Genomic DNA, 14,410 nt, shown 5'->3' with positions numbered 1-14,410 from the left:
GCCATGGGTTGCACTGCAGCCGCCAGGACCAGGCTACGGGCTATAAGTGAAAGGGCCTTTGGAGGTGTATTCTATTGAGGCCCTTCAACTTGTGATTAAAATTTGGGGTTGATTGAATTTCATGATACACGTATATGGCATTTACTGTAAGCAAGACCTCTCATCAATTTTGGGAGCCAAATTACAGGCAAACTGTATGGAATATGAAAACCCTGTTTGATGCTCATTGTCAATTTTCCTTTTTGTTCATTTTGTAGCTAAGTTGCTGAAAAACGAAAAATTAAATAATGTTTCTGCAAAAAACAGGGACAGAATTTCCAGTATTGTGGTGCTCAACATGGGTCTAAGTGAAATCACGTTTGGCTATGCATTGTGCAATGTGAGGCCCCTCAATATGCAATATCAAATGTGGGGTCAATCTTTGTAAAATAGGCCCCCTGCTAATTTTGGAAGGCAATTATAGCCAATCGGAATGGTATATGCAAAATTTGATCACATGACTGAAGAAATTATATGAGACGTAGCTTGCAGAGTTAGTTCAGTCAGATACACTCGAGGGGGTTCATGCAGTGCTCAAAGGCGCATACTATACTCAAGGGATTAACATGCTGCATTACTATGTGGGCGTATAAGTGTGTGCAAGTCCCACACGTCATTCGCCAATGCGGCAGTCAGCTGACCAATTGGGCGGGCTACTTAAGCTCACTAGACTGCATGCTCTTCCTGCCTTCCTCTGCATATGGTTCCTGGTTGTTATGTGACGTTTTCTCCCAGCACCACCGGTGGGCTCTGCTATTTATGCTCCCCATGGGGGGGTGTTATTGTATATCTATCTCCCTGCTCTTATAATGTTTTATGTTGGTGCTTAATCGTGCCGAGCAGGGAGAAAATCCAGCAGAGCCGAACGCCGAAGCCGAAGTCAAATATCATATGCACACTCATTACTCATTCTGTAATAAATATTGGTAAATCTATTCGTGAGTTGTCTGACTGAAGTGTATTTATTGTGTAAACGATTTGTGTTACCTTTGGACAAAATCTCCAAAAGTAGTAGCAAAAGGCGTGTTTTGAAGAAAATTTGTTTGGCAGAAATAGCTGTGGGCTTTATACAACCAACAAGCGGCCTGGTATAGCACCACAATGAGGTTGATTAAAAAAAAAGTCAGGTGTTGTGTCTTGCTTCGCCTACTGGCAGTGTCCATGAAATGTTTTAGACTGATTGGTCCAGCAGTGTCTAAGATTAGCTGCACACATGACGACACAGACACAAACCAGGCAAAAACTAATCATCATCATCACCATTCATGGTGGTGGGTTTGCATAAATGGTAAAAAGTATTCCAGTTTTAGACCGTGACGGAGGGGCGCCGTCTCAAGTGAACTTGAGCCACCACTGAACGCGCTAAAGTGCGCAAGTTGCCGTGTCGAACGCTGTGAAGATCGTTTAGCCGACTCAGCCCTGTTCAAGTTGCAACCCGTTAGGCACAGAAGAGTAAATCAACTTCTGGCGAGAGCGTTTGCCCCGACTGCCACTCAAAGTGGCTACTGGCCAATCACAGTGCGTCCTTGCACAAGTGCACTGGCCAATCGAAAACCCACCACCATTTCCATTTAACAAACGCTGCTTCACAGTGGTTAAAAACAACATATACTAGTGGTCTAGTATCTCAGTAACACTAAGGGCCGATTCATACTCCTATTTTACCACTGTAGTGCCGAAATGATTTCGGCTCGTCAGAAATTTTCAGTAGCACCGAAGAGCCGACTTTAGGACGGTACCCACCCCCCCGAACCTCAAATGATGTCACATTGTAGGCACTACAGAGCCGAACCGACTTTTATTCGGCTCTAAAATAGGAGTATGAATCGGCCCTTAGGCACAGACTCTAGAGCAGGGGTGCCCAAAAGGTAGAGTGGGGGGTCCACGGAACATCCAGACCCCAGAAACGCACCCAGGGTGCCGGCCCGGTTCCAGCGAGCCACCCGTGTCCGAAACAGTCGAGAAATGACAGAGTTAACGTGTGGGGGTCCCTGGGGGATCCCGGAACATCCAGACCCGCAGGAACACCCATGCAGGGCTCTGCAGTGCTGTACTCTACTGGCCACTTTAGGTGTTGCAGCTGTCCGTACTCGGACACGTATGTACGTACACATACATACATACAAACACACATACGTAGCTGCGTAATGGAGTGGAGGCACCGCTCAAAAATTACACCACACAGGCACAGACTCTAGTCTAGAGTATCTCAGTAACACACACACACACACACACACACACACACACACACAGACTCGTGACATTGTGGGTTCAAATTTGGCGCATGACCTGGTGATGTGTGTCATACTCCGTGTACTGTGTTATGAATAGAAAACCCCTGAAATATGTGATCAGTGCTGAGAGGATGGAGTTCAGGCCTGCCAGAATTCATTATTGACTCTCCTGGATGTGTTCAATTCAACTCAACCAAACATCGAGGAGACATGCTTACTCGAAGACCCTAATGATATCTCGTTTGTCACTGACCCCCTTTTCCTCGCATAGCTAAATTAGGCCTTTGCCATTTTACATTTTAGGGATTCATCAGGCGCTCTTATCCAGAGTGAATTACAAAGTACAAGGTCAGAGTAAGCAGAATGCACCCTAGTCCAGTAGAGTGCTGAGAAAACTTTAGCTTCAGAGTAACTGGGATAACAAGTACACATCGATTTCAGCATCTGTCTAATAACAATCTATACAAACACCATAGTAAACACCATACATCTACCGTATATATATATATACTGTAAATAATGTACATGGGATCTTGGAACAAGTGAAAGCATCTAAATAGCGTGATTAGTATAGATCTAAATAGTCAACAAGTGCATGCACAAAGGTTACTAAGTGCTAGAAGATGAGTGACTCTGAAGGACTGCAGTGGAAGATTGAGGAAGGTCATTCCACAACGTTGGGGCCAGGTGGTATAAATGTCCCTCCCTTCACCTCACTCACCATACCCAATGTTTCTCAGGTCTTGGCGACCTGTCCACTATGCCTACTATATAGATGAAAAGGCAGTCAAACACTACAAGAGAGAGACACTTTGGAATAGCTCTCATCTCCATTGAAACAATGGTTTTGTGGACAGAGACCTTGACTTCTTGCTCCATGATGTAAAATTCCTGGCATCCCAGTTCTGTCTGCTTTATCTTGCACATACTAAGTCACCATGCCACCATAGTTGCTCCTGGGTCCCTCAACTTATACTAAAAATAATTAGTCAGTGATCACATTGGGTGTTCCAATCTAGATCAGTGGTTCTCATAGACGGGCCACAGTTACAAGTCTGAGAGTCAGAGTTATGTGGGTCCTCCTTGACATTCAAAAGTTTGAGAACCACCATTCTCGATTGTCCCATGTGAAAGAATGACAGTTCAGCTACCTATACAACTACCATGGGAGGCATCCATTATGCACTGCGCCTTCCCAGGAACACCACAACATTGCACTTTCCACCAAGAAGCTTCCTCCCAGCCTGGTGAGTGTGTCTAGCCTGTTCTGCTGTCAGCAGCAGAAGCTGCACCATGGCTGAGCAGACCAACATCTTTATTCACTGCCTGTCTCAATAATCCGACACACACGCTCATCTCAGCTTGCAACGTTTCATTGAGGCTGATAGCTCTGTGCATTGCACGTGTGTGCGTATGTGCAGGCATACTTACGCACGTACGTATGTGTTATCGGATGTGCACGTGTGTATTTCTTTCTCTTTTTCATATGAATGTGTATGTGTTAGTGTGTGCTGTATGACTATAGTTGCATATGGCCAAGGGGGGATACTACCCTACCACGATTATCAGCCCGCATACAGGCGGAGGATGCTGCTGTGAAGCCCTTTATGCTGTACCAAATCAATTGTCATGTACCAGCCTTATTGTAATGTAGTCTATGTGTATTGGTAGGGAAAAACTGACAAGATGGTGTGTATTTGTGTACATGGGTAAAAGAGAGAGAGAGAGAGAGAGAGAGAGAGAGAGAGAGAGAGAGAGAGAGAGGGGCGTACCCAAGCATGTCTGGAGGGGCTGGTGCCTGGTGGGGGCAGGACAGAATGCACATGAGGATCAATTACTATTCATATGATTTGGTTGTGTGCATGTGTCTGAGTGCATGCGCGCGTGTTTGCGTGCAAGTGAGAGCGTTCCGAAAAAAATAATATAATGTATAGTTTGTGTTCGTGCACGCCGCACGCGTGTGGTTTCTGCACATTGTATACTGTACATTTGCCTGAAAACCATTAGAGAGAGAGCGGCGTATAAGAGAATGAGAGAGACAAAGACAGAGAGGGCACAGCAGTGGGAGGGAGGTGGACGTAGAATTCAGGCCACCATACGGGTCCCCTGGTCGCTGATGTGATGTGACATCTCGACTTCTGCTGTCACCCCGGGGTGTCGGCGAGTCACCTCGCCGAGTAGGAAGGAGGCTTGCCAGGAACTCTGCTTGCGCTTATCGGGTGTGGCCGTTTAAGTTGCAACACAGAGAGAATGGATGCATTTAATTAGATCGGTTTCTTAAACTACAGGTCAGGAGGAGCAACATTTTTTTGTTTTTCTTCAGGCCCTAACATGATGAAAGTACATTGAAATCAGGATGTACTGTATATGGGTGTCCCTGAGAAAGACTTAGCATTGTAAAACTTTACAAGACACTAGACCTAGATACTGTGGGGTTATCAGTGTCATCCAAACTTGTAGATAAAGAAGAGGGTAAAGAAGTTTCATCCAAACTTGTAGTTGACCATGAATTCAGCGCCTACATAATCACAATACTACATAAGCAATCAGCATTAGTAAACATACTAAACAATCTGTGCTGGAATCACAGCTTAATTGGCATGTCATGGGCTTGGATAGCATCCTTCTGCCTACTTCTTTCCCTTCCCTGGGGTGAAGCTTATGTCCATCTGAACACTAATGAAAAGTTACAACAACCTGTCACTTTGCCACTGACCAATCATTTATATAAATTAATTAATTAATTAAAGGGATATTTCCCTTTCAAACATGTCTACCGTGGGCTTTTGTGAGGAAGTTTTTATGTTGCTTGATTCAGTATTTAGATATTTGATTACTGTTTATAAGAGACCCACTGTAACTTCATACTTCATTTTAACCATGTTAGATTTACTGAGAATATATGTCCTTGGCACTGGTGACTGATATCGGCCTTCTAATCCACGAGGGAGCTGTGATTCTTTCTTTTTTTTTCCAATTACTTTTTTCATTTATTTTTTATAATTATTTTGAAAAAAATTAAATAAATGAAAAAGTAATTGAAAAAACATGGCCCCTCACGTATTAGAAGGACAATCAGTCACCAGGACCAATGACGAGTGTGTTTGATGAATCTATTGTGGATAAAATGGAGTTTGAAGTTTCAATGGGTTTGTATAGGAAGTTGGCACGTTTGAAAAAATAAATATCAAATATCTAAATATGGAATCAAGCGACTAATATTGGGGGTGTTCACAAAATGACCCCAAACATGTTTGAAAGTGAAATATCCCTTTAATGCCGTTATCTACAACAAATGATATTCATTCAGTACGCAGAGGTTCAGTGCCTTGCTCAAGGACACATAGTTGCAGTAGGCTATATGAACAACAGACCTTTCGGTTACTGAAACATGTCTATCCATACAGCTGAAAAAGGCACTGTGTGCATTGCTCGGCTGCTAATTTATTGTAACTTAACTACAAAGAAAATAAATTAATTAATATGTGTTGGCAGCAATGTTTTCACAACACATTATTTGTTGTTTTTGGGACGACTCAGGAGGTACAGTAGAGCGGTGGAGGTAGAGCGCTCCCCCTGGGTTACCTACTGCCAAAGTGTCCTTGAGACACTTACCATAACTACTCTACCATCGCTGTGTGAATGGCTGAATGGGTGAATGTAATGCACATTGTAAAGCACTTTGGATGCCCCATTTACCATTTATTTTACCATTTTACTTGACAATTCAACAAATCCTGAAATAAATTACATGTCTAGTGTGTGTTTTAGAGCACAGGTATGACAGCTGTGGAAGCCACAAACAATACTATTTTCTTAAAAAGGGTTAAAAATAGGCTTAAAACTAAAACTAAATTGGAGTTAGGTGCAATATAATAGCAACATTAAATAAAGAGAATACTTTCCATCCACCCATATATGAGTCCATCCATTTGGGGCAGCGGTGGCCGAACGGTTTGCGGAGCGGTCTTGATATCGGAAGGTCGCTAGTTCGTATCCCCGGACCGGCTCGTTAAAAATTGCCACCGCTGAAGTGCCCTTGAGCAAGGCATTGAACCCCTACCATGAAATGTTCTATGAGCAGGGCCTGGCTGTAAACAAGTTATTGAGCTTAGTCCAGTTACCCTGGGTAAACATAGTAACTTTGCTTTGCTTTGCTTCCAACATCATCCATCCATCCATCCATCATCCATCCATCCATCATCCATCCCTCTGGTGGTAAATAAATCATTAAATCCTTGAGGCTCATATCTGACACTACCAGTTGTGTGGAGGGAGGCATATCAATGTTTACCAACCTTTACAAATGGCAAACACTGTTTAGGCATGACGGACTCCCTCTCTCTCTCTCTGTGTGAGTGCGTGTGCGTGTGCGTGCGTGCGTGTGTGTGTTTGTGTGTGTGTGTGTGTGTGTGCGTGCGTGTGTGCGTGTGTGTGTGTGGACAGAGCAGCTGCTACTCTCTGGGTGTCTCTTGGGACCACAGCAGGCCTGTGTGTGTGCATGTGTGTGAGTGTGTGTGTGCGAGTGTGCGTGCGTGCGCGTACATGTGTATTTGCTTTGAGAGGCATATGAAGGGCATTTCAATGAGAGAACTAAAACATTAAACAGTGGCTTGGATTATGTGTACACATGCACGCACACGCACACGCGCGCACACACACACACACACACACACACACACACACACACACACACACACACACACACACACACACACACATTAAACTCATGTTAAAGTCTCATTCATTTCTCAAAACCCTATCATAGATTCATATACTGTATCTATTTGGCCTCCAATCTTTTTTGGTGCCTATACTTTTCTGTAAAGACAGAAAGGGAAACTCAGGGTTGAGCAAAGAAGAGAAAAGAAAAGCATCAACTGTCTAAAGCCATTGTTGTGCTCTGTACAAAAACATTGTAAACTAACACTCCCAACTAATGAGATGGGCCCTGATTAAAAGACCCGCCATCCCAAATAAATGACATAATATATTATGTACCATAAAAACATAGATTTATAGTGTCTATAATCCAATTCTAGTGCCTTTTCCTATGCCATGTTTGGATATAAAAGGTGTAATCATTGCTGTAGACAGTTTTATACTCGGCCAAATATATTTTAAGCTAATAGATTATATATGTAAATGCCACAGTATAAATCCTGCTTTATTGGCCTTGTAGTAGGCTACTGTAATTGTCTAAGACCTATGCTGCCCTCTAGTGTAGAACATCTGCCAGCAACTAATTAGAATTCCAACAAATAGAATAATAATATCTAGTGTCGAGTGTTGACTAAATCTACAGTTGGTTAGTCAACTAAGATGCATCTTGTGTGTACTTGGTTGTACACACTAAACCCAAGCGTTTAAGTTATAAACACATAGGCTATTGCAGGAAAGTGAAGGCTCGTTTGAGAAATATTAAGAACAATCAAAGCATTGATGTCCATTTATTGGAAACACCCAAGTTGAGCTCTTCTATGGTTAAAGCGACAAACGGAAAGATAAGGAAGCAAAAGGAATACCCATAGCAGATGTAGCTGGCTACCCATCATAGGGATGGATGCAGTGGAATTAGGAGTCCTAATTGGCGGAGACCAATATTGGAAAATGGTCACAGGAAGAAGGGGCGGAAACTCCGTGGGTTCAGAGGCGCAAATTTTGGCATTTTGGCAAAATATATCAATATGCAGTATATGCACCCACTGTCCACTGAAATTTCCCTTCCCAAGTGGTCATGTTGTCATGCACGTAGTCACATACCTTTACGGGTACGGGGGTTCATTAGCAAACTACCAACCGAACCGCCTCTGGACTGAATGAAGAACTATAGTTGCACTGGAAAGTGTATTTGGATGGCTGGTGCAAGGAGAAGTCACCACGCTAAATATCATAACTGAAGTTGTGGACATTTAAGTGATGCACATCAGCGTCGGAGAGGAACAGGCACTGTCAGATCAGTTACGCAACTTTTGGAAAATCGAATCCCTTGGAATCCACATGAAAGAAATGCATTCTGAGAAGGAAGACATGGCAGTGTATCCCAAGCCGTGCATATCCACGGATAAGCCGTGCATGCCTATTCCCACTATAGGCTGAGGAAAGAAATGCCACTTGACAGTTTTCAAATCCGCCTCATGGTGGCTCTACAACAGGCCAAGTTGCGTCTCCCTTTTGCAGAAAGTGCCCTTTCTCCAAAATTGCCACATAAGGACATGTGTGGTGTGGGGGGGACCAATACGAGCTTATGTGGGGGCCAATAAGGGCTTGTGGGGGGCCAATAAGGGCTTATGTGGGGGACCAATAAGGGCTTGTGTGGGGGGAAAACAAGGGCTTATTTGGGGGGTAAATAAGGGCTTGTGTGTGTGTGTGTGGGGGGGGGGGGGGGGGGCAATAAGGGCTTATGTGGGGGCCAAAAAGGGCTTGTGTGGGGGGGCAATAAGGGCTTATGTGTGGGGGCAAATAAGGGCTTGTGTGGGGGGCAAATAAGGGCTTATGTGGGGGGCCAATAAGGGCTTGTGTGGGGGGCAAATAAGGGCTTGTGTGGGGGGCAAATAAGGGCTTGTGTGGGGGGCCAATAAGGGCTTGTGTGGGGGGCCAATAAGGGCTTGTGTGGGGGGCAAATAAGGGCTTGTGTGGGGGGCCAATAAGGGCTTGTGTGGGGGACCAATAAGGGCTTGTGTGGGGGGCCAATAAGTTCCATTGGCCCTTCAAGACGAACATTTGACAAGTAATGATAAATTCCACTATCATAATGAATTATCTTTTAATCTGCCAATCAGTCAGTTTTAGTTTCAGACTAAAGGCTCATACATAGTCTGGATTTACGGTGGTGGGGTGACCGCCGAACTACAACATGACGTCACGAGCCGCGGTGAAGAGCAAACCACCGCCACCGCTCCAGCCCTTCTCTCTGTTTTTACTCACCACCGCTCAACGTTATTTCAGTTCCGGTGGTCAGCTCACCACCGGAGCGGTGGTCACCTTACCACCGAAAATCCAGACTATGAATAGGCCTTAATGAGAACATATTGCTTATTTTACTGTCCAATGACATGAAATGGCACAAGGGAAGGACTCCACAAAAAGACCACCCCCAAAAATCGGCGCGTGCGCGCAGACACACGTGCCCTTTTCTGGAGTTTGAGCCCCTGCCCCCCCGTGCTCTCTGCACAGGCCTGATTCTATGTAGAAGCAACATTAAAGAAGTTTCCCCAAGCCACCAAAGGCATGCTGCAGGGAACAGCAGTGAATGGGAAGCTGACGGAGCTGAGGCGGTCCCACAAGTAGACAAACAAGTAATAATGATATTATTAAAATGAAATAAAGCTGTTGATACAGCCCCTCCTATATCCAGCTTGATGTCTGTCCACTACACAAACATTAAATTCAGATTGACAATGAATGGAGAATGATACGTTATAGTTTTTGTGATGTGCATTAGCTTGCTTCTGAACTAATGATGCCTCTTTTTTTAATCAAATCAGATTCGGGGATGACATCAGAGTGGTGCCTGGAGCCCCCACCCCTCTAATGTATATTTTTATGACCAAATAATTATTTTTTATGATTTATTTTTATATGGGGCAGTCAATAAATGTTAATTCTCCCAAGTCCCAGTCTTTTTTGACACATATTTGGATATTTCTTTATTCAGAAAGATAAAATAGATTGTGTAATTTACATATAATAGGCTACATCACTGGTTCCCAAACATTTCTGTGTATGTGTAAATAAAATTGTTGCTATTATATTATTATTATTATTGTATTATTATTATATTGTATTATTATTGTATTATTTATGTACATGCTGAATTTATTTAAAAGTGCACAACACAAAATGACTTGTCTTTGATCTCTTCTCCACGAGTCCCTCACTAACATTTTAATTTCGTTGACAAAATTGTCAGTATGTTTAGTCATAGTTTTACAGTACAATTTACAATTTTGGTATTTAGCAGACGTACTTACAATAAGCGAGAAGACATATACATAGAAAGTCAGTCTAGGATCATAAGACAATAAACTAAGAACCTAACATACGTACGTTTACAGTAGCTTAGTTTTAATTTAGATTTTGTCCATCTAGAAATACTGTTAAATGTAAAAGTCCAGTATTCAAAAAAGTACAAAACTATCGGCATCAAAATATACTTAAAGTACCGAAAGTAAAAGTACTCATACTCATTTCACAAGTTCAAAATGTATACAAAATCTTTAGAAAATAGCTGATCAAAAAACTATACGAATGCGTCGCATCGTGACACATTAAAATAATAACAATTTACAAAGTAACTATAGTAACATATAATTCATATATTCGTATAATTGTAGTGAAAGTAAAAGTAAAAAATACCTCAAAATTGTACTTTTAAGTACAGTACTTGAGTACATGTACTTAGTTACTTTATACCACTGCTTCTCAGGGTGCGGAGGTTGTCAGGAAACCATTCATCTGCATAAATAAAGATAGTCTTATGGTTCAATTTAGTTCCTATGAATCAATAAACTGGGGAGGGAGCACCTGGAACACCGTGAGCAAGGCATTAATCCACCTGGAACACCGTGAGCAAGGCATTCATCCAACACCAGTCCAGGACTCTGAGCTTTCTGATGGGATCAGACAGAATGTTTAATAAAATAATTTAAAGAATTTAATAAAAATAAAATAAATCAAACTGTAAACTACAGAGGTTCCCTTTCTTCTATTCTAGGCTGAGGACGAAGTCAAGCCATCTGAACTGTCACCTGAAATCGATGCTGGCCGTGGGATTATTGTCATCGTCAGCATTCACTGCTCTTCAAGGTCGCTATGGTGTTTATTGGTCTCTATTCATAGGTTTACCATCAGAGCACATGATTAGCTCTGACAATGGTGCCGAGAGACGGATCAATACACCTATTCCTGACACCTTCACCAGCCAACATCTCCCAATCAATAGGCACTGTCAGCTGCAATAATAGACCGTACAGATCGGTCTCCTCCGCCTTCTTGGCAAGCGTTACAAAGTAATAAACTTTACGACACAACTCTGTGGTTTGTATTTAGCCTGATAATAATGTACGGAGTGGTATTTTATAGTAGACACCTAGCCATTTACATTCATCATCTGCTGCAATAATCTTTGAGAATAAAGAAAAAATAAATAGATGTTAATTTATTTGTTGAGTCGCTCATGGGTGCTCACGAACCTTTGAGTTAAGATGAGATATATTAGGCTATATTATATCTCATCTCATCTCATCTTTTTCACCTGGAATACACCAATATTTATTTCCTCTCTTTACCTCACATAACTGCAAGCTGTATGTTAGAATAGCTGCTGGCATGATGCAAAAGCCTGACTGATGATGACTATTGGTTTCCGTATATTTGAGGCGCGCTAGTGAGGACAGAAAAGTGAGGACGGTAAAAGTGATTGGCCGGAATGTGATGATGTATGATGATAAGAGCACCCCTCACTTCATATGAGTGTGATTTTTTGAAATTATGAACCACTTTTTTCCTCATTGAAAAGCTCCAACCTTAAATAAATCACAAGAGCACCAAAATATCACTGTGAAAAATAGGGTCAGGGAAATTAATCTGAGCAGAGAAAAGATTTGTTGTCCAAGGTTTGATTACGCAGTCATTTGTACTTACCGGTAACTTTATCACCGTCAGGATCACTATACTGACATGTAGGGCAGTGGCTCAGGGGCAGAGTGGCCGCTGGCCGGTAGAGCGACCGGATGCTCCCCTAAAAGCTTATATGGCTGGGCCTGAAATCAAAACACAAAAAGGTTTTCGACCAGATGGATGGATGGATGAATGGATTGATACATGGATGAGGTGAGGAGCAGGGAAAGTTTAAAATTATCCACGTGCAAAGCTCCTAATAGTCAGGGTGGGTCTGTATACCATCCATCTGCGGCTGTGCCACAGCAACATCCAAGGTCTCACAGTGTAACTATAGAAAAGTGCACTCCACAAGGCCTTTCCAAGCTGGGCTGTCAGTCGTGGGGTGCAGCCAAACTGTGTGTGGGGTAACTAGAGTTAGTATGACAGACAATGAAACTGTTTGCTTTTGCGGTGCCCCCTATGGGCAGAAGTGAAAGCTGTTTTGGACATGTGCTCTATAAAGGCCCCTCAACACGTGATTCCAATTTGGTTATGATGATTGGTTGCTGCATTCATAATATATAATATATTTTGAGGGCCTATGCACAGCTTTGTGTGTGTCTGTTGCACGGAATGTGATGATTTGATTGGCCGATGTATAATGATGTTGATGTATAATGATAAGAGCACCCCTCACTTCACACACTTGTGTGTGTGTTTTTTTCCAAGAAATAGCCCCCCCACGCACAGTATGGGGACGATTAAAGTCCCTCACTGTAAGACGCATTTGTTTTTTTTCTTGCAGTACTTTCTCCTCCTCAGCTCCAGAGCTCGTGTGAGACACTCGTCCTCCTCTGCCGCCTCTCTCTCCCTGGCATGGATCTGTCTGACGATCTGGTCTCGCCGGTCGACCAGTGACACCAGTTCCTGCAGCAGGAGCTGCTCTCTCTGCTGCTGAGCGATGGTCGTCTGGCAGCGCTCCGTTAGGACTCGTAGTTCTCTGGTCAGCAGCTCAACCCTCCTTTCCAGGTCCTGTTCCTCGCGCAGCAGCTCCAGGCGGTCCTGTCTGCGCATCAGGGCGTTCTTCTTGTTGACCAGAGCAAGCCACTCCTGGATCAGCTCTTCCTCCGCGACGCTGTCGCTTCCTGTCTCCATGAGGGGTCGCAGGCGTCTCTCCACCGCGGTGGCCTGGCTGTCGATGTGTATCCGCTCCCCTTCTAGCGCCACCAGCTGGCTCTGCACGTACTGACTGGTGTCCTGCAGACAGATCAACTCCTGTGGTCGTCGAGGTGATCGGGACTCTGCTGGAGTAGTGTTCTCTGCCGTGGGGAGAGCCTTCTCTACATCACCCCGTGTGTTGCCTTCGTCCTCTCGCTTTGTTCTCCTCCACCTCCTCAGATCTTTCCCCTGACCCGGTCGAAACTTGAACAATTTGGTAAGCAGCCTTGGGAGAGGGACTGGTATTGTGGACCCCTCCCCTCTGGCCATGCGTTTGGTCCTAGGAGGTGGGACTACCAGGGAGCTGCTACCTCCTTCCTGCAGCCTGGTCATGCAGAAAGCAGTAGCATCTAATGCGGCCAGGGCAGGACCAGAGAGGGCAAAGCCGTAGATGGTTTGGCTGCTGCTGCCGTGTTGTATTTGGAGAACAGAGACACGCAGGTCTCGGTTGGTAAAGTGCAAGCGGATCTGACTGAGGTAGGTCATGATGTCAACGTCATGACCTGTCGAAGCCAGATGGGCCATATTCTGGTCAGGGACAGACAGCAGGACCGCGTCAGAAGGCCCCAACAGACGAGAGACGCCCGGCGCTTCATAGCCAAACACGTTCTTGCTATTGAGCTTGATGTCACGAGGGTCCAACTTGTCAAGGATGGCACAGAAGTCCAGTCCTTTCCACCAGGAAGTGCGGAAGTTGGTGACCGTTACCACCCCCTGGTGACCTTTGGTGACCTCCTGACACCATCGGAGGAGTGACCGGCTGGAGCTCACCAGAACTAAACTCTCCTCGTCCTTCCCAACAGCCTCCTCAGATGTGAGGTCAGATGTGACGTCATGGAACTCCACAGGACGGGAGGTGACACTGAGGACACTGTCTGGCTCCTCTAGTGCAGGCTTCCCATTGGTCACTGGAGAAGCATGAAGGGCCTGTGCACGTGTGTCATTGGCAGAGACGTGTATCCCAGAGCTCCTGGTCGGAGACGGCAGGATGCTCAGCTGCTGGCCAGCAAGTCGTTCAATCAGCTGCTCTTTCTTTTCTCTGTTGTCGTTAGGAAAAACTTTCGGCCGATCACATGGCCCGATGCTCCTTGGTTCAGCATCACTCTCTTTGCCAGTCTGACCAGGGTTCTGACCGGAGTCAGGGCCCATTCCGACTGGCTGGTCGCCTATTCTGATGTTGACGCACGGAGAGTCATTGCCACGGTTAATACTAACTGGGCTTGTTTCCTGGCAAACATGTGCCATTTCCCTATCTGCCTGGGCCAGGGAGGAAGTGACCGACTCCCCGTCGCTCTCATTGAAGTCGTCCATGGGTT

The sequence above is a fragment of the Protomyctophum bolini genome (genome assembly GCF_963924005.1).
Source record: "Protomyctophum bolini genome assembly, chromosome: 12".
Classification (NCBI taxonomy): domain Eukaryota; kingdom Metazoa; phylum Chordata; class Actinopteri; order Myctophiformes; family Myctophidae; genus Protomyctophum; species Protomyctophum bolini.
Note: the sequence above shows the minus strand (reverse complement) of the source record.